Raw genomic sequence first — 27,003 nt, 5'->3', positions numbered from 1 at the left:
TATAAATGAAGGAAAGAATAATTTCTTGCACTGTGAACATTGAAAATATTTTTTATGGCTACATACCATGAAGAAAAGATATAATAAAAATATGCTCTTTTATAAGTTACATATATATATTTATATATGTTTTCTTAGATACTATATCACTGTCTTATTTATGGAATCCCACAGACTATTACTTTAAGTTTAGAAAATTTTCAAATGTGAATGTACATCAGTAGAAATACATTTTATTGTGAGAATCATGTTCACTTTTGTCTTGGAAAAGATGATCTAAAATGACATTTTGAACTATTTTGCAGAGCATTTGTTATAGTTTCCTATTTGACCAAAGCATATGCCATGAAGTTATTCTTAGGATTAATTTGCACATTTATTTTAAGGGCCTATGTAATACTGAGGTTTTTCCCAAGGATTCAGTTTGCATATGCCTCCCAAGAAGAACATATGGAGATTATGTTAGAGCTGCTGCTGCCAAGTTCCTTTAGAATAACATTTTCACAGTGTTGGGATCCAGTGAAGAGCTCTTCATTTAAAATATAAGTGTGAAATGATATCATTTTAATCATTTAAAATATTTACTGTCATTTTTCATGGGGATGAATAAAATATACTGTCAATGCCACGAAGGAGCTGACAGTATATATAAGGGAGTAGAATTCTCAGGCACTAATGTCCAGTGTCAGGGAATATTTCATTAAGGAGGTAGACTTGCACTATGTCTAGGTTCATGATTTTCAAGCAAATAATGATAACATGCAGAGAAAGGCAAGAAGCTGAAGAATGAATGTCAAGAATGACATGCTGTGGAGGGACTAATAGTAATGTGACTGAGAGAAAAGCATGATACAAGCAATACTGATAAATGAACTGCAAGGCAACAGTTTTTAAATTTGGTGCAATATTGGATTCCAATGACAATGCAAAAAGAACCATTTCTATGAGAATAATACATATAATGCTTTGAAAAAATGTATGGTATACTACATTCATCAATGGATCCAACATCATATGAGAACACTTATATTATGTGAAGATGTTTCCCTTAAACACCCAGGAATTCCTGAGTAAGCTTCAGTGGAATGAGAAAATTAAATAAGTGATTGTATTATGTGGTTATAATACATAATAATATAAACATTCACTGAAACTATTCCCCACATTACTGCTTCTTCTGGATTTAGAAATTGTGTCTTTATGCCACCTTGCTATTGCCTCTGTTAGGGAACAAAAGTCCACTGCCATCCTGTTGGCTCCAACTCATGGCAAACTTACATAGGGTTTGTGAGTCTGTACAACTTTATGGCCATCAATTTGTCTCTTAGTATGTCATACTGTGTTGGTTTGCATGCTGAAAGCTATGTCACCAGTATTTTACATAACAGCAGGATCATTAAGAGTGAACAGATTTCAACAAAGATTCTTGACTAAGAAAAGGAATAGGCTGTCCACTTCTGAGGAATTAGCCATGGAAAGTCTTATGAATACGTGGAATATTATCTGAATGCCAACAAATGGAATATTATCAGATATATTGCCCAGAACTGTCTACTTTGAGGAAATACCTACTGAGAACCTTATGAATCATAGCTATCAGTACACATTGTCAGATACAGTGCCGGGACGTGGCTCTTCATGTTAGAAAACTCTCAAAATGTGATGGTGGAAGTTTCCTCTTCAAAGTAGAATTGATCATAATGAGATGGATCACATAATGGTTTCAGGGCCGTCCTTTGTTTATGGGGCACAGCTGAAAATTAGAAGTAGTAGCAAATATTCATTAATCAGAAGTGGAATGCATGATGTGTTAAAATTGAAAATCATAAAAAATAAAGTTAAATGAATAGATATCAATAGCTTAAATATTAGTGAGCTGAAATGGACTGGTGCCACACCCTTTAAATCAGGAAGTCATATGATTAACTATGTATAGAATGACAAATTCATGAAGAATGGCATTGCATTTATTTACAAAAAGAACATTTTAAAATTTATCTCAAAGTACAATGCTATCTATTTTAGAAAAATATTTATATATCTACAAGGAAATCCATTTAGTACAACTATGATTAAAATATGTGTACTAATCACTAAAACTAATCATGAATAAATTGAAGAATTATATCAACATCTTCAGTCTGAAGTTGATCAAACATGCAATCAAGATGCATTGATAATCATTTGCAATCAGAATGCAAAGTTGGAAACAAGGAGGAAAGGGTAGTAGTTGGAAAATATGGCCTCGATGATAGTAACACAGATGAAGATCACATAATAGAGTTCTGCAAGACCAATAACTTCTTCCTTGCAAATACCTTTGTTTAACACCATTATAGTGGCACAACACATGAATTTGGCCAGGTAAAATGCATGGAATCAAATTGATTACATCTGTGGGATGTGTTAGCCGATAGGGGATGACTGTAGCAAAGTACATCAATTTCTCATATTTAAGTTTAAATTGACATTAAGAAGATTAAAACAAGTCTATGAGAGACCAAATATAACCTTGAGTAAATCCCACCTAAATTTCAAGAACTTCTCAAGAAGAGATTTGACACATTGAATACTAGTGACAGAAGACGTGGCTTGCTATGGGATAGTATACAAGGAAAATAAAAGAGCATCAAAAAAAAAGAACAAAAAATTAAGGTGGATGTCAGAAGAGAGTCAAAGTTTGCTCTTGAAATAGAGTAGCTAAAATAAATGGAAAAAATGATGACATAAAATAGTTAAATAGAAAATTTCAAAGGGCATTTTCAGAAAACAAAATAAAGTTTAATGAAACATGGAATTAGAAAACCGAAAGAAAAGAATACAACCAACATGGATCAAACAGAAAGAACTGAAGGAAAAATCCAAGCTTCAAGTTGCTATATTAAAAGTAGGCTATAAGCAAAATATTGCATGATGCAGGAACCATCAATGAAAGGTGTGAGGAATACAGAGTACTGCATCTAAAAGAAATGGTAGACATTCCAACATTTCAAGAGGTAGTCCATGATCAAGAAACAATTATACTTAAGGAAGAATTCCAAAATACACCGAAGCATTAGTGCAAAACCAGGTTCAAAATGAGAGAGAGAGAGAGAGAGAGGAAGGAAAGGAAGGAAAGAGAAAAACAAGGTGCCAGGAGTTGACAGAACATCAGTTGACATGTTTCAGCAAGATTTTAAAGCACTGGATGCACCCACTCATCTACACAGATACATTTGGAAGGCAGCTACCTAGCCACCAACTGAAACTGATCTACATTGGTACCTATTTCAAGAAAGGCGATCAAACAGAATAAAGAAATTACTTAACAATATAATTAATATCACATGCAAGTAAAGTTTTTGTTGAAGATATCTCAACAATATTTACAGCAAGATTATAACAGTGCGCTGTCAGAACACAAGCTTTATTCACAATGAAACATGGCAGAAAGCAGATCACTGCTGATATGAGATGGATTTCCCTTGAAAAACAAAGAAAATCATGAAGATATTTACTTATATTCTTATGGACTATTCAAAGACAGAGGAACCCTGGTGGTGTAGTGCTTACATGTTGGGCTGCAATCCCCACAACAGGCAGTTCAAAACTACCAGCTGTTCTGCAAGAGAAAGACTGGGATTTCTACTCCCATAAAGAGTTACAGTTTCAGAAACCCACAGGGTGTCACTTTGAGTCAGTATTGACTCCATGGAAGTGAGTTTGGTTTTGTCATTCAAAGGCATTCCATTGTGAGGATCATAGCAAACTATGAATTGCATTAAAAAGAATGAGAATTCCAGAATAATTCATTGTGCTCATGTGAAGCGTGCATATGCACCAAGAGGCAGTCTTTTTTTTTTTTTTTAGATCGGGACTGGTGTCTTTCTGCATTCTATTCTTTCGCCATATTTATTCAATCAGTATGTTGGGCAAATGACCGGAGAAGCTGGACTATGTAATGAAGAAAGCAGTGTCAGGTTGAAGGAAGACATAACAACCGCAATGTGCAACTGACACACCATGCTGTTGAAAGGGATGAAGATGTGTCAGTTTACTTCCTTAACAGATTACCAATTTAGAATCTTATGGGGCAATACTGCTCTGTCCTGCTAGGTACTCAGCATTAGAATCCGTTGAATGGTAACGAGCTCTGGGTCCTCTATTTTAGATAACTAGTTCTCTTTGTCACTTTGTTATCCTGTGCTTGTTATTATGTTGGAAGCTCTTCCACTGGTACCTTATATACCAGCAAAGTCACCCATGGTGAACAGGTTTATAGAAAAAATTCTAAGCCAAATTGATGGCAGTAGTGCAGAAGAAGGCTGCTTGGGTTGATGGAATGTCATGTGAAAGCATTTGACATATTGATGTAGCACTGGAAGCACTCACTATATCTTTGCCAAAAATTTGGACAACTCCCTGGTTAACTAAATAAACAAGATCCATACTAGTTCCCACTCCAAAGAGAGGTGGCCCAACTACATGCAGAAATTATTGGACAATATTATGAAGTCATACGCAAGCAAAATGTTGCTGAAGATAATTCAAGAAGGGCTGCATCAGGACATTGACAGGAAGCTGCCAATAATTTAAGCTGGATGCAGCTGTATCTTGGATAAAAGCAGAAAATATAAGAAGGATATTTACTTCTGTTTATTGATTTTTCAAAGGCATTTGACTTTGTGGATCATAATACACTATGAACAGAATTGAGAAGAATGTGACACTTAAGTTGATCTTTCAGAACCTGTACATGAAGCAAGAGGTAGTCATATGGACAGAACAAGGGAATACTTAATGGTTTTAAAATCAGAAAAGAGGTGCATCAGGAATGTATTCTTCCACTATACTTATTTGATCTGAATCTGAACAAGTACTTCAAGAAGTTGGACTATATGAAGAAAAATACATCATCATGATTAGAGAAAGATTTATGAACAACCTGCAATGCTTTCTGAAAGGGAGGAGGGTCTGAAGCACTCTTGATGAAAATCAAGGACTACAGTCTTTAGGGCAGGCTGCAACTCCATATAAAGAGGACCAACATTCTCACAAGTGCACAGTAGACAATATTATCATAAATGGAGAAAAGTTCAAAGTTGTCAGGGTTTAATTTTACTTGGTGTGTTAGGCTCGGATGGCTCCCAGGGTCATAGGAAATATGGCTGGCTGCTGAGAGCTCCCAAGATTGGCAGGCGATATTGCAGGCTGTTGATCACGTACAGAATAGTGGTAGTAGATGGAAAAACCTGCACAATCCTCACCTGGATGGAAGTATTCATTCATGTACATGAAATAGAGCACAAACTCAAGGAGATATCATCAGGCTCCAACCCGAGTAAGGTGTTGCACACCACTCTAACCTCACCACAACTGCTTGTGACATACGGCATTTGCCATCCTGGTGCTGTTTACCTCACTTCATTGAGTGGCTTTACTGCCAAATTCCTGAGGCTCCTGACCTAGCCAAATCGACATAAAAACTATCATACTTGTATTTACCATGGATGCTTATGGAAGCAGAAGTCCAGAAATTAAAGGCTATGTGAAAAACAAAACCAAACAAATTCACTGCCACTGAGCTAATTACATCTCATAGTGACTCTTTTGGACAGAGTAGAAATGTCCTTTGAGGTTTGTTTGTTTTTTTAATATACATACTTTTATTACAAAATATTTTTAAAAAACAAAAACATTTAAAAAAATCCAAATTACATAGTGATGCTAATTCCTAGGAGTCTGCTATGCTACCATCCATAAGCCAAGAAATGAAAGCACCATGGACTATTTTAGAAAAATTCAACTTCAGGAGCATTAGGTTTAACTATGGAGCAGCCACTCAAAAAGCTACAACCTGCATTTTTTAAAGTATTTTCTTTACTATGAATCTTACCAGCTATAAAAAAAATTCTGTACAGCTTTTATATTTAACTTAATATTGAACTCAGTCACATTCTTAGCTAAGTAATTGCCTGAGCACACATGCGTACTCCACACTTTATTACAGGATAGCCACTTATTCTTCTCCTTCATCCTCTTCGTCATCATCTTCTTCTTCTTCCTCCTCCTCCTTCTCTTCATCTTTGGATTCATTCTTTGAGCCTGTGGCCTGCCAGGACCCTGCTTGCGTGCTTCACTTTTGCCGTTGGCACAGGATGCAGCAATATTCTTGTTATATTTTTCCTGTACTGGCCACTTTCTGTTGATAGGGTTGTCTGTCTTTAGCTGATTGTTCAGGCCACATTGCATCGGGTTTTTTTTTGTTTTGTTTTGTTTTTGCAGTGCCTCATGGGTCAGGTCTGTGTGTTCACTTTTGATTTTTTGGCAATGTTGAGAGAAAAGCAGAAAGAAAGCAGATGGTGGCTTTTTATGGCCATCTTGTACCCCCCCCCCCCTGCCAGTCCCCTCCGGCTCCTCTTACCACTTTTGGGAGAAACACATTTTTCATCTCGCTGTCATAGCCTACTTTGTCACATTTTGCCATATCTTCAAACTTCAACTTTTTCCTTTGCAGACATGGTCGTCCATCTCTGGGAACACTTCTTGGAGAACTCAGCGAAGTTGATGATTAATCCCGTTACTTCCTCTTGTCCTCTTTCCGGCAAGTCTGTATGAAGAAGGCATATGAGGATATTCGGTCCCACAGTTGTTGGAGGCTCCTTTGCTGAGGTTTGGTTTCTGACTGGTGTGAGCGTAGAAGCTTTTCCCCAGGTCACGGGCAGTCAGACATAGCCAAGAGGCTGCTTTCCAAGGCTCCAGCGTGAACTGCTTTATTCACCTTAGAGTTTTTGAAAACAAAAATCTCTATGGCATTAGAAAACTTCATCTTTCTTCTGCAGGGCAGTTGTTAGGTTTGAACTACCAATGTTTTGGTTGGCAGCATAAAAAATAATCCACTGCTCCTCCAAAGCTCCTTAAGGACATATTGCATAGTGCAAATCTGCTGCCAAGTACATTTTTAAGTTTCTATAGCAATGATGTCACTTTGAAGACTAAGGTGTACCAGAGAGAAACCATGGTATTTTTAACTGCCTCATATACTTATGAAAACAAAACAATGCATAAAGAAGACTGAAGAAGAATTGATGCATTTGAATTATGGTACTGGAAAGTAATATTGAAAGTACTATGGCCTGGGTAAACAAAGGACTGTGTCTTAGAAGAAGTACAGTCAGAATACTACTCAGAATTGAGAATGGTGAGACTTCATCTCATCGCAACATATTATCATGAGAATCCAGTTGCTGTCAAAAGGCATCACACTTGGTAAAGTAGAATGTCAATAAAAAAGAGGGAGATCCTCAATTAACAAAGTGGCTGAAACAATGAGCTTAAACATAACATTGATTGTAAGGATGGTACAGGACCCAAGAATGTTGGCTTCAGTTACACATAGGCTTACTTTGAGTTGAAAACAACGCAACAGGCACCTAACAAAAACAATACATTTTGCTCTTTCTGTATAAATAATGAAGTGTGAACCAGAGAACTGAGAGCAAAGAGATTACACTATTTATAAAGTGAAATTAACCAGGAGTAAGCCATATTTATATCCAAAAACCAGATGGGAACAAGGCCTACTATAAAACTAAGCAAATATCTCATTGCAAAAAAGCTGAAATGAACTAAAACTTCTTTGCTTCAGGAATAAGAAAACTCTTGATACTTTACCAGTGATATCATTATGTGAAGTAAAGGCATGACCCTGGGGAGGCATCTGGGTTGGGGAAATCATGTGGAGACAGGGAAGTAAAACATTTAAAAAATGTGATAGCAGGAAAGGGGTAGAGACCAGATATCTCCTTGGTAAATTAAATTAATCTTGGCTCGACCTAATCAAGGACTCTTCTGAAGGTGAAGGTGATCCGGGTTGACTAGAGAAACAAATTCAGGGACACTCATATATGTATAAGAAAGAGTTTTAAATCAAGGAGTAATTATTTATCTAGAAAACATCCCAGCCCGGTCCAGATCAAGTCCATAAGTCCCTCTTCATACTCACACACCACATGCAATGATGCAGGACGATTCACAGGCCACTGGGTGCAAAATTGTGGGGATCCAATAACAGTGGCTACATTATACGGCTCACAGGTCTCAGAGTGGCTTGCCAGAAAGAAGGTAAAGGCAGAGGGAGTGGGGGCAGCCTCCTGAGATTCACTTATCTTGGTTGCATTTCCAAAGGAGGTCCTCAAGCTGCGACCTGATTGACAGGCTAAACTCCACCCATATCTGCTGACAGGTGCCATGTGGGCACAACAGACCTAACTATCATAGTGGTGTTGCTACGGTAGGTACATCAACTTACCATAGTACTGCCCCATAGCCAACTTAGGCACAGCAGAACAAAACACTGCCTAGTCCTGCACCATCCTCACAATTGTCCCAATGCTTGAGTCCATTGTTGCCGCCACTGTGTCAGTCCATCGCCTTGACGGCCTTCCTCTGGCTCGCTGTCCCTGTGCTTTACCAAGCATGAGGTCCTTCTCCAGAGACTGTCTCTCCTGAAAATATGTCCGAAGTATGTACAAGTATGAAGTCTTGTCATTCTTGCCGCTAATGAGCACTCTGGTAGCACATCTTCCAAGACAGATGGGCTTTTACTTTGAGCAGTTCATAGGATTTTCAATATTTTTCTCCAGCTCTACAATTCAAATGCATCAATTCTTCTTGTACTCTTCCAGATTCAATGTCCAACTTGTATGTGCATAAGACACAATGAAAACCACCTTAGTTCTCAAAGTAATGGTCTTGCTTTTCAAGACTCTAAAGAGGTCTTGTCCAGCAGATTTACCCAATGCAATGAGTCTTTTGAACTCTTGACTGCTGCTTCCAGGAGCATTGGTTGTAGATCCAAGGAATACAAAATCCTGAAAAGCTTCAACTTTTCTCAGTTGATCATGATGTTACTTGTTGGTCCAGTGTAAGGATTCTGGACTTGCTGACATTGAGTTGTGATCCATACCGCAGGCTGCAATCCTCAGTCTTCAGATACTCCTGGCTTTTGCCATCTACATAGCACACGTTGTTCATAAGTCTTTATCCAGTCCCGGTGCCACCTTCTTCTCCATATAAGCAAATGGAATGAGTTGCTATTGAAATTACACCAAAGGTGGTTAATTTTCATAAATGATTACATGATTATAACTCTCTAACATTTCTCATATTGGGTAGTATACAACCTTTGAAAATATAAGTGGTTTCATTGAGTCTCCTTTAATTATTAGGAAACAATATTGCTTGCTAATAATCGTGATTACTCCCTAATGGTTTGGGAACTTGATATTTGCAGTATTGTTTGACTGGATGTTTATGCTTGAGTTAAATTATTAATAATCAAAACCAAACCTGCTGCTGTCAAATTGAATCCAACTCACAGCTACCCTATTGGCTAGACTAGCATCTATTGCACTGTAAATCTTCTTATTCCTGAAGAGCAGCTGCTGGGGCTTTGGAATAACCAGCCTTGTGGTTAGCAGTCCAACGTCCCCTGAGTTACCAGGGCATCGTCCCTGCCTCTGTTTTAAACCCTAAGGCTAATAACCAGAGTCTTACATCTTAAGGCTTGAGAAATAAATCTAGTAAAGATGAAGGAATGAGATAAAAATGAAGAAATAGTCTTTGGTATTTAGCTGCATACGTTAAAAGGCAGTTTTGCTTAGAGTAGAAATAATGATTACTCACAAATTATACTAAATTACATGACATTTTATAAAATATTAAGGCAAGTGGTTGGGTTTTCATAGATGCAACTAATGTAATTCTGTGCTATAAAATACTATAATATAAATGTTTCCACAGGATTCTTGGTGACAGAAAGGTTAAGTGTTTAGAAGCAAAAGGTTGCTGGTTTGAAACTACCTGTGTTTCCAATCTAACAATCAGCTCCTGTAAGCATTACAGTTTACAAAACCCTCCAGGGCAGGTCTTCTCTGTCGCATGGTGTCACGATGTGTTGAAATCAACTTGAGAGCTCCTAACAACGTGGCCATATTTATGTATGCACATAAAATATGTGTATATAAACACATAGCGTTTCATCATTTATTAGCTAAAACTATAGGAAAACAAGACAAAAATCATTGATGAGCATCATTAAATTCTCATCTTCTGTAAATGAGAAATGGCTTACTGTTGTTGATCACCTTTAACAGCAATTGAGATTTCAATGAGATATTATATATAGTTTTAATAAATGGCAATGGAAACACACAAGAAAGTGGTTTCTAACATACACTCCACCCCACCCCCCAAAATAAAAGAGTTTGCTTGAATAGCTCAAGAATTGAGTACAGAATGTGGGGTTTGAGCAAAGTACACTATGACTGCCCTGCCACACTAATTGCACCAAGCCCAGCAGCTCCAAAATTCCAAATTAAACAAATGCTTTCTGCATGCTCATTGTAGCAGTAAATTACATAATGCATTATAAATTATAGTTAATAAGACAGTTTTCTTTTGGAAGTGTGATATAGGCAAGTGAGTATAAGAGAAGCAATCAACATCTTACTGTTTCCTCTTTATAGAAGAAATGTGTTTAGGAGAGTCAGCAAAGTGTGGAGATCTCAATGCTTCTAAAGCCCTAACAGCCTTCTATTTGAATATTTTGTCATTGATTTCTGGAGTTTTATTTTATTTTTTTAGTTTCATGGCACCATAACAGTGTTTTACAGTCTTTTTCAGGGTTTGCAGTAATGCTAGAGTACCAACATTACTTTGTGGTTTTACTGTCACCAGCACGTTTTCCTATGATGTACCACTATTTAGGGAGAAATTTCATTCTTAGAAGTCCAAGGATTGTTGAAAGTTAATTTCAATCCCAACTTCTAGTAATATTCAATCAATTTAAAAATCTGTAAAGGGAATTCTGGTAAGAAGATTAATTTCTGTTCACATATGCACTACTTAATAACAAACAAATAAATTGGCCATATAATTACTTCAGATGAATTATTTCTTTCAAAAGAGTTAAAGAATAAAATGAAAATTTTATGATTCCAAAAACCAAGCTCACTGCCATCCAGTAATTTCTGACTCATAGAGACCCTATAGAAGAAGGCAGAATTGGCCCTGTGGGTTTCTGAAACTGTAACTTTTTATGGTAATAGAAATCTCATCTTTCTCCCTCAAGAACTGCTGGCCTTTCAGGTAGCAGCCCAATGTATGTGCTTAGGAGTCTGGCTAAAGCATATGCTGTTGCAATGGACAAAATTAGTGTTTCACAGAATTCATGTTATGTTCTAAGTTATATAATGTCATTAATATTTTTTATTCATGAGGAATATAAAGGCTCATATTATTCTTAAACAGATAATTATTCTTAAACAGAGAAGGAATCCAAGGGGAGATCACATTCAACCTTTCAAGTTGTGTGTTAGCTCAACATAGATCTTTAAATTTGTATTTGAGTAAAGTATGAAAAGCTAAGGGCAACCAGATTTCAGAAGCATCTTTCGAATAATGGGCCAAAGTTGGTTTTTGCTTGTTTGCTTTTTATAAGGTAAGAAAAAATAAAAAGCATGCCATGGAATTTCATAGGAATGTATCAGAGACTTAGAGAATTAAACCTTCTCAAGGATAAGAAGAAAATAATTTCTATGGGAATAAGTGACAAAACTACTGCTACAAAATGTTAGAAATCTTTGTTAAACAAAAATATCAACATGTCAAGTTATTGTTTATCTTACTGGTTATGTAGCTCTATATATTTCTGAAGATGATGTTTGCAACCTCTAACCCTTCCTGAAAGACTTTTATGATCTTGGATTTGCACCATTAAATAGCAGTATTCTTGTCATCTAGTCAATGTTTGATGAATTCTGTGATCAAAAAAGAGTCTGAAGTTCAGGCTGTAGGGTAGATGTAGGAAAGTTTCGCAACATACTGTATGTACTTGTGTATAAGTCATTTTTCAGCACATTTTTAATTCAGTTTTTGTGGTAAAATTAGGTGTTTCGGCTAATATATGAGTTGGCTAATACTCCACTATATAAAGTAATTATCATGGTAGCCTTTGCTACCCTCAAGGAATGAACAAGTGCATTTTCATGATTTAAATTTTTATTTTCATTTGTAAAATGTTTCTGATATCTTTCTCACCATTTCACTTCTTAATTTTCTTTACTATTTTTCTCCTTCCAAATAAGCTCCTGTGATCACACTGTGTAACTTGAAAAGTCTATCAGGATTATCTCCAGAAAATTCCCCCAAATAGTTTCTATAACTTCTAAGCTTGTCTGCCTTGAATAGTAATGGCCCCAAATTTCCCCTCAAAAGTCACTGATTTGATTTTTTGAAGGCAATTCAATGAAACTAAAATAAATTTATTACTGAGAGAACTTGTCTTCAGCTACCAATTGATTAGAGAGACATGATTAAACACATTTTGTTTGGAATAAAACCATTAGTCTGTGTGGTCATAGTAGTAATACGTTTGGCTTACTTAGCTTTTAAAAAATCTTACATTGAGACATTTTAGTATAAAACTAAAGATTGTTTGTCATTGAATAATGGCTACAAACAGCATATGTATGAAAACATAAAGAGAAAAGACAAATAGAAGAGGGGTAATTTGCATCAGGGTGTCAAATTAAGAATAGGAAAAAAAAAATCCTCTAATATAAATTTGTTTCCTGTAACATAGATTGCCATTTTAGGCAGAGGCAGCGTCCTGGTGGTATTCCACTCTTATATCAATCACTAATCTAGGTATTCCTGCAAAGACATTTTGCAAATGTAATCAATGCCCCAAATGCTTAAGATAGATTATCTAACTGGACCTGACCTGGTCATATAGTCCCTTGAAAAGCACAGCTTTCTAAGGATGGTGTGTTAGTTTGGGTAGACTACAGAAACAGTCACGGACATTCATATGTGTATAAGAAAGAGTTTTATATACAAGAGCAATTGAATATTGAGAAAACATCCCAGCCTAGCCCAGATAAAGTCCATAAGTCCAATATTGGCCCATATGTCCAATACCAATTGTGGTAGTTACATACTTTGGTGTCAATTTGGGACTTGAGAGGATTAAGGAGTGAAGGGGTGGAGTCTAGTCTGTCAATCGGGTCATAGCCACTGAGGCCTCTGTGTGGGCTTAGCTTTCTCCTGAGAATTCTGGGAAATCTGATTTTTTCCTCCTTGGAGACACTCTACTGACCAGGCTGACTTCCTGGGAGACATCCCTGAGGAGAAGCCACATGGACCAACCCTGATGCAGCCCTGGGTGCTGGAGAAGCCACACGGAGACGCCTTCCAGCACTAAGATGCTTACAATGCCACTGGATCCAAAGACTTTTTAACTACTGGCTTGTGATCTTCCTGAATCCAGCATCACTGCATGTGTTTCCTGGGTCTGAAGAGGGTTTTATAGATTGGTATCAGACATATGGGTTAATGTTGAACTTATGGACTTGATCTGGACTGGGTTGGGATGCTTTCTTACTGTACAATTACCCTCTATATAAAACTTTCTCTTATACACATATAATTGTCTTATGGATTTGTTTCTCTAGTCTACCAGGACAAACACAATACCCATATATGTATATATAAGTATTCCCATTGTCTCTATCATACCTGTTCAGCTTATATGTCTATCATGCTTTTATTTGCCGATCACTGCCATTCCAGGATTGTATATATAACATTATTCATTCTGGTTGCATTTAATTCATGCACTGCTCTCAGTGTCCTCCCCTGCATCCATTGTTTTTGTCAACCATCTGCTTGGTGTATATTGCATTCACCTGAAGAAACATTATTCTTCTTTGGTTTGGTTTCTTTTATAACATATATTATTCTCAAACGCAAAGCTTGATCTCATATCAAGTTCTAACAGATTACTTTTCATTGACAAGTGATTTCATTGGCATCACGTAAGAAGGAAGTGTAGTGGCCATTAACAAAGAGGACCTCTCGGATGACTTGGGCACTGCTAAGAACTAGATGCGAATAGAGAATGCTGAAAAAGTTTCTGATTGGTTCTACAGGGTATCTTTTCATCTGAAATAATTTGAAAATTAATCGTTGCTTTAGAAATTAAATTCAGTTTTAACCACTATTAAAAAAAGTTAAATTAAACAGAATTTTAAAAACCCACAGGTCCTTATTTTACCTACTTTCTCTTTAGTGAATTGTCTTCTCACCTTCCTCTGCAAACACACAGGGAGATTTGTACCAAACTCACTAGCTCAGGCAAAACTCCAAGCATTTTCTTCTTCTTATACTTAAACTGTGTCTTTAGATAGTGATAGCTAAATAAGATTTAGGGACTTGAATTCATAAACGACCTTTTTGTAATATGGTACAGATGTGGTTTGGCATTCAAGTGTGTGGGTTTGTTTGTTTGGTTTTTGTCAAATATCACCAGTTTGATGTCCTTTGAGAATTTGAGCTATAGCAAGCTGTGTGAGTTTTGCAGTGGTACATTAATCAAATTGCTGAAGATCTGATGCTGCTTGTCCTTGAACGTCTCCTCTAACCTCTCACCTTCGTGGGAGGTTGGCATTTTAACTAGTACCATTTTTATTCACCTTGGGGAAATGGTTCCGCTCTGTAAAGCAACCCCCTAGCTTTAGGAATAACTCCGTTCTGGTTAATTTTCTGGGATTGGTGCCTTGTCTTAGGACACAACTACTTAGATTCCTTGTTGAAATGTGCCCTATTCCAGAGAGTGAATTAAAATAGTTATCCAGTACTCTTTTAAAAAAATACCCTTACATTCACAGGGGCCATTTCTTCCTGTCTAGTCTCTGTGCTAGGGAGAATCCTTTGGGTGGTTTCTGTAAGTTGAGAGAGTTTCAAGTTCATTCCCCAGGCTAGTTCGTATCTTTAGGATGGCAGAGACCAAATGCCACAGACACCACTGGAGCATATTCTAGTTCAACCAATTGAATCCAGGGGATTAAGGGAGATATGTAGGGGGAAGTATTCAAAACCAAATCCAACAACAACAACAAACCTCTCAGCTTTAAGAATTATTCATAAAGACTTGTAAGGTGAGGATCAGAAGAGAAAAGAAGACATTAATCTTAAATTTTTGTTACAGTATAAATTGTGAGCATCTTGCTTGTAGTATATGATGGATGATAGTGAAAGCCCAAAATCCGCTTGCAGAGTCCCCATGTGGATTAAGCCTCCATTGAATTCCTTCTGATCTGTGATCAGGGATGTCCCTCTGCTACCTTAATACTAAACCTATAATTACATAAATATAGGCACATAGATCTACTTCCCCATCCTCATATATAAATATATTTGCACATGTACATGTCTTTATCTAGACCTCTATAAATGCCCTTTGCCTTCCAGCTCTTTCCTCTATTTCCTTTGACTTTCCTCTTGTCCCACCATCATGCTCAGTCCCCACCTGGGTTTCAGCAATCCCTCTTGGTTATATTATCCTTGATCATGCCCTACCACACCCACCTCACCACCGATTTGGATCACTTTTTGTTCCCTTGTCCTTGGGTTTGTTAACACCACTACCTTTCCCCCAATCTTCCCCTCTCCCATGTCCCCTCAGAACTGACGGTCCCATTGTTTTCTCCTCCAGTTTGTTCATCCAGCCTATCTTATTTAGACAGACCTTTGTCCTCTCTGTGAACTGGCTGCTCTAATTGGGAACATCTCTAATTGGGATGACACTTCTTGATCTCAGGTAAAGTACACTGGAAAGTGGATTACCTTTACCCTACTCCAGTCAGCCCAAGGAGGTGAAGGTTTCCTTAGGGGCTTTCCTGGGGGTGTCCTTGATAGAGAACACCATATTGAGGGTCCCATATTCACGAGTCATGCCCTGGTTATCTTGATTGGAAGACCCTAGACCAATCTTGTAGCTCTTCTAACATAATGTACATTTTCCAATCATGGCTCTGTTCTTGCTTCTGTCCCACGTGTAGCTGTGGTGCATTGCTCTGCTGCCAATTATACTTCTTTGATAGTTTATCCTCTCATGTCCTATTTAAAGTTCTGTGTCTCAACAATCCCTCCATTATGATAATGGCCTCCCTCATCCTGAAGATCGTTATCTTATCTTTGTCCTCCTTAAGATTTAATAAATATTCTGCTTAAATTACATTTGAGATCTGAGGTCTTTTGGGGACCCTAAAACAATACTTGCTGGGTAAACAATTAAAGTGCCTATCAACTGAAATATAAATAATCAGAATATGATATATCCATACAATAGAATATGATGCCATCATAATAGAGAATAAAGTGCTGATAATATCAGACATTATGTTAAAAGAAAGAGGCCAGGCACAAAATGTCATATTGTTAGACTTCATTTATTTTGAAATTTCAGGAATAGCTAATGCGTCGACACAGGAAAGAATCTGTGGTTGTTTAGAGCTGAAAGAGAAGCCCTGCTGATGTAGTAAGTGATGTGTTGGACGACCCATATGGTCAGCAGTTCACATTGACCAGTTGCTCCACAGGAGAAAGATGTGGCTTTCTGCTCCTGTAAACACTTACAGGGTCACCCACCCACGGGAGCAGTCCTACTCTGTCCTGTAGGCTCACTGTGAGTTTGAGTTATATTTGCATTTTGGGAAATCTAGATGGGCCGAAATGGCTCAGAAGTTTCCCTGGGACATGATGAAATTTTCTAAAATCAGGTTTGGTAATGGTTATGCAGCTCTGAGTTTACTAAAATCCATTGAATTAACCATTCTAATGGGTGAATTTTATCATACATGAATTATATCTCTAATAAATTGTTAATATTAAAATAAATGAAAATGTTCAAAATCAAAATTTCATACAAAGGAAAATCTTCATTTCTATATCATTTCTTTATTACCTTTTGCTCAAATCATTTATTTTATATAGATAAATAGATATCGACTAAAATAAACAAACAAAGCACTATATATATATCTTTATGGTAGAAGTCTTTTCATTAAATAATGTTTACTTATTTTTATGATTCTATTTAAAATATCACTAACTGAATATAGCACTTAGTTATGGTTTGTAATTTACTCATTCCTCTAGGTTACTTGGATATAATATATTCTAAATTACATAATCTATATTATATTATAAATTATCTATATATTATAAAGTAATATTATCTATATCTATATTATAAAGTAACATTATCTATATCTATTATAAAGTAATACAATTTTACTTGATAATTTTAGGAAAAAATCAGTTTACTTTGAATTTTAAATAAAAAATAAATATGTCAGATTTGAAACAATAGTGATAGTTTTGGTTAACAGAGGATAGGGAGTAAATTTAGGGAGATTTGATGGCATAGGTTGGAAGAAAGATGAGGCTTTATACTCTAGTAAAGAAGGGCAGTCTTGGAAACCCACAAAGGCAGTTCGCCTCTCTTGTATAGGTTCCCTTAAGTCAGAAAAGACTGGATGACAGTGAGTTTGTTGATTTTGGGGGTCGGGGGGAGGCGCATAGTGGGTTATGCATTGGACTGCTAACCAAGAGATCCATCGTTTTAAACCACCAGCCATTCTGAGGGAGAAAAACAAGGCTTTCTACTCTGTAAATCGTTGCCGTCTCGGAAACCCACAAAGGTTCTGCTCTCTCCTGTGAAGTTGCCACGGGTCAGAACTGACATGATGGCAATGAGCTGAGAGAGTAATTTATAGCTAAAATAATTCTTATATATTTAGTTTCAATTAATAAAACTGCTCCCCACTTTCTAAATACAGAGTGCTTGCTGTTTTTATGCCCCTAAAAATTAGCATCTGATGTGTTAAAAAAATTAAAATTTTCTGCTGTGTTATTTTGAACATTTTACACAAGTCCCATGTAAGTTAACATTTAAAATAATGTTTTGTCATACGTAACTGGCCTCATAATCAATTAATGAGGCAATCTGAACCAGTGAAAGCTAAGAGTAAAATGGAAGATTTAGATCGTCAGAAAGGCATTTTTGTTTTAATCTGTCATGGGAGGGGGTGTTCAATCGCTGAAATAAATTTATTTCTCTTCATATTTACTTTCAAAATACTGAGTTGAGGTGGTTCTTGGGGAGGGAATCATTTTTTTCTGTTTGAGCTTGGATTTATTTATTAAAAATGATGGGAATGAGCAAGCAAAGACTAGAATATTAGTCTGTAGCAAGAGGCAGAAAATGGTTATAGAGTGAATTATTTTGGTTATATTTTTATTTTGCCTTTTAAATGTTAATGGTCCTTTTATTGCAGCATCCTTAAATCTGTGTTTTCCAAACTATTTTGATATATATTGTCTGTTGCTAAAATAATTTATGCTTAAAAACAAACAAACAAACAAAAATACAAGCCCAAGTTAATTCCAACTCACAGTGACCCTATAGAGTAGACCAGCCTATAGAATTTCTAAGACTGTAATATTCATGGGATCAGGATTCACACCTTTCTTGAAAAGAGTGGCTCTTGGGATCAAATCGCTGATATTCTGTATGGCAGTCTAGAGCTTAACTACTGTGAAACCATAGCTTCTTCCTTAGGGTATTCACTTCTATACGCAATTGTTGATTTTACTCATTTATAAATTAGATTATGCAGGTGATATTGAACTAATATTTTGTGTATATTAAGAAGCTTTTGAATATGTAGAATTCAACAGTTATTAGGGAAAAAACAATTTTAATGGCTTATCAATTGTGATCATATCATTGTACCCATTGTTAAAATATTAAGACATTATACATTATTAGAGGAAGCTAGTTAATGTTTTATTGCATGTAAATCCATATTTCAGGTACTTGATTTTATTATCCTTTTTTGGTGCACTGCAGAAACACCTTGGGGCCAATATCTGACCTCCTCTGGCTTCCCTGTTGACATGAAGCAGGGGCCAGATGTGCAGCCACACTCCGTTTTCTTTACCTATTCTTACAACTGTTTCTCCCATGGTGTTCTTCTTCTCTACTCCATTCATTAATTCATTACAATGATCAGACAGACTCAGAAAAAAAATTTAAAATTATATAAGTTTATTAGGGAGGTTAATAGTTTATCACAAGTCAGGATTAGTAAGCAGTAAGTATCCAATAATTGCTCCATAATGACATCTCTCCTCAGCTAGCAGTCTCTCTGATCCTCAGCCTCTCACCTATGTAGTCCCTTGGGCTGGGTCCGGAAGTCTGACTGTTGTTTTGTCTTACAGTCTCAGAGTCTTGGTGCTGCTCCTTTGTTCTGCCTTCTGCTTTCTTTGCCATGGCCTCTGGACTTCTTTGCTTTATCTCTTAGTCTCTGTGTGTAATTGGTAGACTGTATTACAACTAAACACTTCTAGGTGAAGGTAGGTGTGGAGTCCAACTATCAAACAGGTCACAGCCTGATGACAACACTTTGAAGGGTGTGATTTTTTGTTTAAGAGAGAGATCATGGGCAGAGCCATGCTATCTTTTGCCCATCACCTTCTACTAGAGCTGGATCCTATGTCTGGTTCATTGATATCCTATAATATGACAAAAATTGAGGTGTCTCCCACCTAAGTGAAATTTCTAGGGATACACTGGTGTGAGTCATGTTGAGATATCCCTACTAAAGTGAAAGATAGTTATTGCATCTGGTTTCTCCCACAACTAAAGATGAGGCACAATGCCTGGTGGGCCTCTTTGGATTTGGGAGGCATCATATCCCTTTCTGTGTATGCTACATATATATCACGTGACTTGAAAATCTAACAGCTTTGAGTATGGTGGTCCCAAGCAAGAGAAGGCTCTTCAACAGGTTCAGGCTGCCATGTAAGCCACCCTGCCACTTGGGCTATATGACCAGCTGATCCAAGGGTGGTTAAGATGTCAGTGCCCGATAGAGTTGCAGTTCGGAATCTTTGGCAGGGCCCTAAGGGGAATCATAGCACAGACCTTTGGGATTGTGGGTGTGGAGGGAGTGGGGAATTTCTGGCATCCTCTTCAGATTTGTAAAACAGCCTTAGGCCCATCATTTGCCTTTAGTGGAGACTGAATGCTTCACCATGGCCACTAAGTCACCGTGTAACCTGAATTGCCCATCATGAACAGGGTGTCATCTGAGCCAAGAGTCAACGAGGTGCATGTGCTCAGCAGCACTCCATCATTAATTGGAAGCAGTGTATGTGAGATTGGGTTAGAGCAGGACCGGAAGGTACAAGCAAGCTATGGTCTCCACAAGCCTATGGTCTCCACATCTGTCCCCAAAGCTATGCTCTCCACATCTGTCATAGTATGGTTTCTGATCAGTTGACTGAGACACAGAAAACTCATGTCTGGTTTACAGATGATTATGCACAATAGGCAAGTACACGTGTGGGTGGACAGCAGCAGCAGCTTATTCCCTTTGGAGAGGTTCTGGAAGAAAAGGTCTGAACTGCGATTCTCCAACAGGGTAGAACTTTTAGTTATACACTTGCCTGTACTGATTGCTTTAAAGTAATAATGGCCAAATATTCAACTGCACGTGTGACCATCAGCTTGGCTGAATGGTCAGGGAGTGGGAGGGAGCATGATCAGAACTTTGGTGATGAGGAGCTGTGAGGAAGTATGCACTAGGTACATGGTACTCTTTCTGAATTTGTAAAAAAATAAGTGAAGACATTTGTGTCTTTTGTGATTGCTTCTGAAAGGGTCGCCTCTGCAGAGGAGACATTTAATAATCAAATGGATGGGATGACATTTTCTATGGAAATCAGTAATCCTCTTTCCCCAGCCACTCCTGTCCTTTGACAATGGGTGAAAAAATATGTGACCCTGATGTCAAGGAGGAAGGTTATGCCTGGGCTCATAAACATGAACTTTCACTCACCAAGGCTAACTTGGCTACTGCCACTGCTGAGTGCCCAATATGCCAGTAGGAAAGACCAACAGTGAGTCCACGATATGGTTGAAGGAATCAACCAGCAACTGGTGGCAGGCTGATTGCATAGGACCCCTTTTTTATAGAAAGGGCAGTACTTTGTTCTTATTGGAATAGATACTTACTCTGGATTTGAATTTTCTTTCACCAGATGAGAAGTTTCTGCCAAAATTACTATTTATGGGCTTAAATAATGTCTCATCCTCTAACAGGATATCCTGCACAGCTTTATCTGATATCAAAGGGCTCATTTCACAGCAAGTGAAGTGTAGTAATGGGCCCATGTTCATGGCATCCATTGGTCTTATTGTGTTCCCTCCCTATCATTCCAAAGCAGCTGTCTTGCTAGAACAATAGAAAGAACATTAAAAGACAAAATTACAATGACAGCTAAAAGTCACCACCTTGCCAGGTTGGGCAATGTTTTCTAGGAGGTTGTATGTGCTATATCATAGTTATGTTCTAATATATGGTGCTATTTCTTCAATAATTAGCATTCACTGGTTAGGAATGAAGGCATGGAAATGGGAGTAACACAACTTATTATTACTCCTAATGATCCACTCAGCATATTTTTGCTTCCTATACCTACAACCCTATGTTTGTTGAGTTTGTAGGTCTTAGTTCCAAAGAGAGTAATACCTGGAAACACAGCTCTGTTTTCACTGAACTAAGTTAAGAATTCCTCCTGGACATTTTGGGCTCCTTCCGCTTCTGGATCAAGTAGAAAAACAAGATATTGAGTGGTCTGATTGATCCTGATTCCCAAGGAATTTTGATTCGTATTACGTAATGGAGGTAAAGAAGAATAAGCCTGGAATTCGGGAGATTCTTTCTGTAATGTCTTAGTGCAACATGCCCTGTGATTGTCATCAATGGTAAACTACAACACCCAAATTCAAGCATGATTACTAATCATCCAGACTCTTCTGGAATGAAGGTTTGGGTCATCAGACCAGGCTAAGAACAACAGCTGAGGGCAAAGGAAATACAGAATGGGTCATGGAAGTAGGTAGCTTTGAAAACCAGCTCCAGAAATGAGCACTGTAAATTTCTATGAGTAATTCCTATTTGTACCTATGAATCAAATGTGTTTGTTTGATTCACTTATCAATTATAAGGTAAAAAGGGGTTTAATGCAATTTTAAGTTGTATTCGTGCTGGTTGCATCACTTAAGCACATGTATGATTGTATTTTCATTTGGAGATGGCATATAGTTAAGAGTTGTGTATAGGTGTCAAGTAGACAAGGTGTGCGTGTGTGTGTGTGTGTGTGTGACATCTATCACCTACGTTAACTACACACTCTGGTTTGAAAATAGGTATGGAGCCCCTACCTTTAAGTCAGGTCATAGCCTGACGACTCCTCCTTGGGTGTGCAACCCTTTGTATAAGAGAGAGATCTTGAGCAGAGCAGAGATCTCTTTTGCCCTTTGCCTTCTGCTGGAACTGGGTACTGCATCAGGTTCCTTCTCCTGTTGTGCTGTCTAAGAAACCCAGGAGCAATCAGTGAACTGCCAATTGTGAATTCTTTTAGTTGACCTTGGATTCCCTTACCTCTGCATCCACCAGCCTGTGGCCCCACTACTTAGTCATCCAGCTTCCTGTTTATTAACTTCCACAGCTAAACTAGTCAGAATAAGCCAGCCTAGAACTGGACTGGATTTCGCTACTTCTACAGCTATGTAAGCCATATTTTGATACAAATCATTTTCTGTATACATACACCTGCCCGGGTCATTGGTTTTATTTCTCTAAAGAAAGCCTTGCACACAGTCTTTGGTGCTTCTAGTCTTAAGCTCTGTCACTTCAGACAGAGAACTTGAATGTGCTCTTCTTCTGATGGTCACAGGATTTTTCTATGGTTAAGATGACCTTGACACTCAGAGAAGTGGCCTTAATGGAGGTATAAATTTTATTTGCAGCAGACCATACCTCCATAGAAACAAATATAGGAACTTCGTTTACATCCTCTACTAAGGTCAGGGATTAATTCTCCCTTAATCCTTTCTATTAATACAGCAGATAACTCTCTCCAAGAGGGGATTATATACACAAGCACAGGGCACAGAAATATAATATGCCACAAAGGGAATTATGAGTAAAAGGGCTATATTGATCAACTACATCTCAGGCACACATTAGAGCTCGTCAAGGTTACAAACATCATTAAGATGCTCAATCCAACATATAAAGCTAATAACTTTGATCTTTTAGATTTTTAGATTTTTAGATTTAGATTTTTATTTAGATTTAGATTTAGCTTTAGACTTTTAGATTTAGATCTTTAGATTTTCTGTTTAGGACCAGGCATATCATCAATATTGTTTTAATGATCTCCAGCCCTGGTAGTGTAGTCTTTACAAGTTGGGCTGCAATCTGCATGGTCAGCAGTTCAAAACTATCATTGGCTCCACAGGAAAAAGACTGGACTTTCTTGGGGCTTTTTGGCGCTATCTAGGAGCCCTAACGGTGTAGTGATAGGCACAGGACTGTGATCTGCAAGGTCAGCAGTTGGAAACCACCTTGTGCTCCTCGGAGAAAGACTGGGCTTTCTACTTCCATAAACCGTTACAGTCTCCGAAACTCACAGAGCCGCTTCCACCCTGTTCTGCGGGGTTGCTAGGATAGGCATTGACTCGCTAGTGGTGAGTCTGAGTCTGAGTTTGCTGTCTTCTAATCTTGCTCACACTGGAAAGTAACACATTTGTGAGTAGCAACATCGTCCTTGGAGTTGCAAAGAGTTTACTTTGCTTCTCAGACTCACATTAATCTCATACTACTTCTGTATTCTTGAACAAGTTATCTAGCTTCAGGTCCTTCCCTGTAAAGTGGGAAAAATAATAAAGTGTGCTTTCCACATAGGAAGTTGTTAGGAGTGCTCAAAATAACCCCTGACAACTGCTTAGCACAGAGCTTCACACTTAATTCAAATCCGTAAGTAGCAAATTTGATAATGAAGTCAAAGAACTGTAGTTATATTTATTTTAATTAGCTCTAAAGCAGAAAAGATACATACCAGTTTCAAGCCCCCCCTTTTAACCTAATTAACCTCACTTAAATAAAATACTTCTCAAATAAAGTGAAATTCTCTAAATTCAAATGTTCCTACACTCCTTTCCTATATCCCTAATTAAAGGTGATAAAATCAATTTATTCATTAATTTTTTCATAGATTTTAATATTTTGACATGTTATGTATTTGACAGATATCAAAATTATTACTGTTTTGCCTCATTTCAAAATTGTTCCTTTCAAAATCAAGATTGTTTTTATAATTCTTAGAAAAGTACATTTACATGGAATAATTGATTTGTACATAATAATTTTTTAAACGTTCTATTATTTTTTTATGCATTTAAAGCATTTTTTTACTGTATGTTTCCATTTTTTAAAATCATTTTATTAGGGGTCCATATGACTCTTATCACAATCCATGCATACATCAATTGTGTAAAGCACCTTTGTACATTCATTGCCCATCATTTTCAAAACATTTGCTCTCCACTTAAGCCCCCGGTATGAGGTCCTAATTTTTTCCCCTCCCTCCCCCTTCCCTCCTCCCTCATGAGCCCTTGATAATTTATAAATTATTATTTTGTCATATCTTGCCCTGTCCGACATCTCCCTTCACCCACTTTTTTGTTGTCCGTCCCCCAGGGAGGAGGTCACATATAGTTCCTTGTAATCACTTCCCTCTTTCCTACCCACTCTCCTTCTACCCTCCCGCTCACACCACTGGTCCTGAAGGGATCATCTGCCCTGGATTCCCTGTGGTAAACATTATATTATAATGAGCTTTCCTTGCTATTGTAAATTGTATTCTAGTAAACAATGGCAAATGGGGATCCCAAGGACAACAGGAAGAATTGCTGTCTCACCAGTCCTGCAGTGTCTTCAAGATTGTTGGGATTTCTGAGTTCATTGCTGGGGCCGCTAAAGTTAATTAACATTATAGTACATTAACTGGATTTTTATAGGATAAGTTTAAAAGTAGTGGTTTGAGTTTAAACACTGTTTTCTCAAGAACTGATTTGACTCATTGAATAATGACAGAAGACCATACGGGTTGTGGGGTGACATCAATAACAGAAGACCTAATAAGTTCTGGGGGTGATATCAAGAACATCATACCTGAAGAAAACAAAGCATCATTACAAAGAGAGAAAAGACAGACAAGATCAAAGTGGACGTCAAAAGAGAGTCAAAAACTTGATCTTGATCACAGAGTAGTCAAAGCAAATGGAAGAAATAATGAAGTCAACTAGCTGAACAGAAACTCTTGAAAGGAAGCTTGGGCGACAAAGTCAAGAATTATGAGGAAACTTGCAAAGACCTAGAAGTAGCAAAGCAAACAGGAGGAACATGCTCATCTTAAATTGAAAGTGCCACTGAGCAATAGTGCGAGCACTGCACTGCCAGGGAGCTGCCAGAGGTCAGGCCACATGCAGAAGAGGGCAGGGAACACGGGCTACCGTTCCCTACTGGAGATGACCCACTCTGGGTCACTCAACAACGGCAAGAAGTTGATTGATGTTACATTATTTTTACATTAAGCTGGGATGTTTTGGGTTTTTGTTTGTTTTTGCTTTGATATTATAATGATTTCCTGATATACAGCTCTTTCTTACACATGTATGTGTATTAATGGATTTGTTTCTCTACTCAACCCAGCCTAACACAGTGAAATTTGAGTTATTATGCCTCATTTTCTAATAGGCTGAAAAAATCTTTTTCCATTTGCTCGACAGATTCACAATGGGTCATGCAAACTTTCCTTATTTTATGATTAGTTGCATTCCAGTGAGTTCCAACTTAATTCAACAGAAGGAAGCCCTGCAGAGCCCTAGGGTGTCCTCACGATAGCTGCGTTGCTTGAACCGATTCTTCCAGCCACTTGTTGAGTCTCTTTTTTTTTTTTCTGACCTTCTATTTTACCAAGCATGATGCCGTTTTCCAACTTGTCCAAAACATATGGAAAAAAGAGCATTCTGTTCGCATTTCTTCAAAGGCAAATTCTTTTTCTTAAAATCCATGACACTTTCGCTGCTTATTGCCAGATCCATAATTAAAATACATCTATTCCTCTTTGGTCTGCATTGCTCATTGTCCAACTTTTGGGTGTATATTTGGGTAGTGCAAATACCATGTGTGGATTCAGGGCCACTTTAGTCCTCAAAGTGACATCCTTGCTCTTAAATATTTTAAAGAAATCTTGTACAGCAGATTTATGCAATTTATGCAATATTATTTGATCTCTTCAATGCTGCTTTCACCAGCATTGATTGTATATACAAGCAAGATGATATCTTTGACATATTTAATCTTTTCTCCATATTGTCCCCGTTGTGAGGACTTTGGTCTAATTTACATTGACTTGTAAACAATAGTGAAGGCTGCAGCTTTGATCTTCGTCAACAAGTATTTCAATTCCTCTTCACATTCAGCATCAAGATTATATGGTCTGCAACTGCCTCAGATGATCACCAAAATCCCACAACATTATAATTGCAGCTTCAAAACTATGTACCTAAAAATGGAAAATGTGAAGGAGTAAACGAGATGGTTACATGATTTCATGTCGACTGAAGATATATAACAGTGTAGGGGTGGAGTTTAGCCTGTAAATCAGGTCATAGCCTGGTGGTGACTCTATGTGAGCATGGCTTCTTGAACGGAAGGTCCTGGGAACCTCCCTCCCTCTCTCTGCCTTCATTTTCCTGCTGACTGACCTTGATTGCTGCCAGAGCCGCTGTCATTGGATCCGCAGGACCCTGCACCCACACACCTGTGATGTTCCTGCATTCTGCATCATTGCCTGTGGCTCTGTGAGTCTGACGAGGGGCTTAGGGGCTAGTTTGGGACTTACAGACTTGAATTAGCCTGAGATGGGATGTTTTTGTTTTGTTTTAATATATAATTACTTCCTGATATACAACTCTTTCTTTCACATACATGAGTATCACTGGGTTTGTTTCTCGAGTCAACCCAGCCTAACACGGTACATATGCTTCATAAGCAAGAAAGTAAAAGGTCTCTTAGGTCTAAAACGTATATGTGGATATCCTAGATCTTTTACTTTGTCAAAGGTCTTAGTTTCTGAATTTGTTTATTTATAAATGGAGACGGAGATTATTTCTTGGCCTTTTGACTAAGATCGAGTGTATAAATGGAGACAGAATGCCCAAAATAAAAGAAGAAAAGAAAGAAATGAACAGAG

Source organism: Echinops telfairi, unplaced genomic scaffold (genome assembly GCF_000313985.2).
Source record: "Echinops telfairi isolate 266 unplaced genomic scaffold, ASM31398v2 ScPeMD7_70;HRSCAF=299, whole genome shotgun sequence".
In the NCBI taxonomy this organism is placed as follows: Eukaryota; Metazoa; Chordata; class Mammalia; order Afrosoricida; family Tenrecidae; genus Echinops; species Echinops telfairi.
This window is presented reverse-complemented; position numbering follows the sequence as displayed.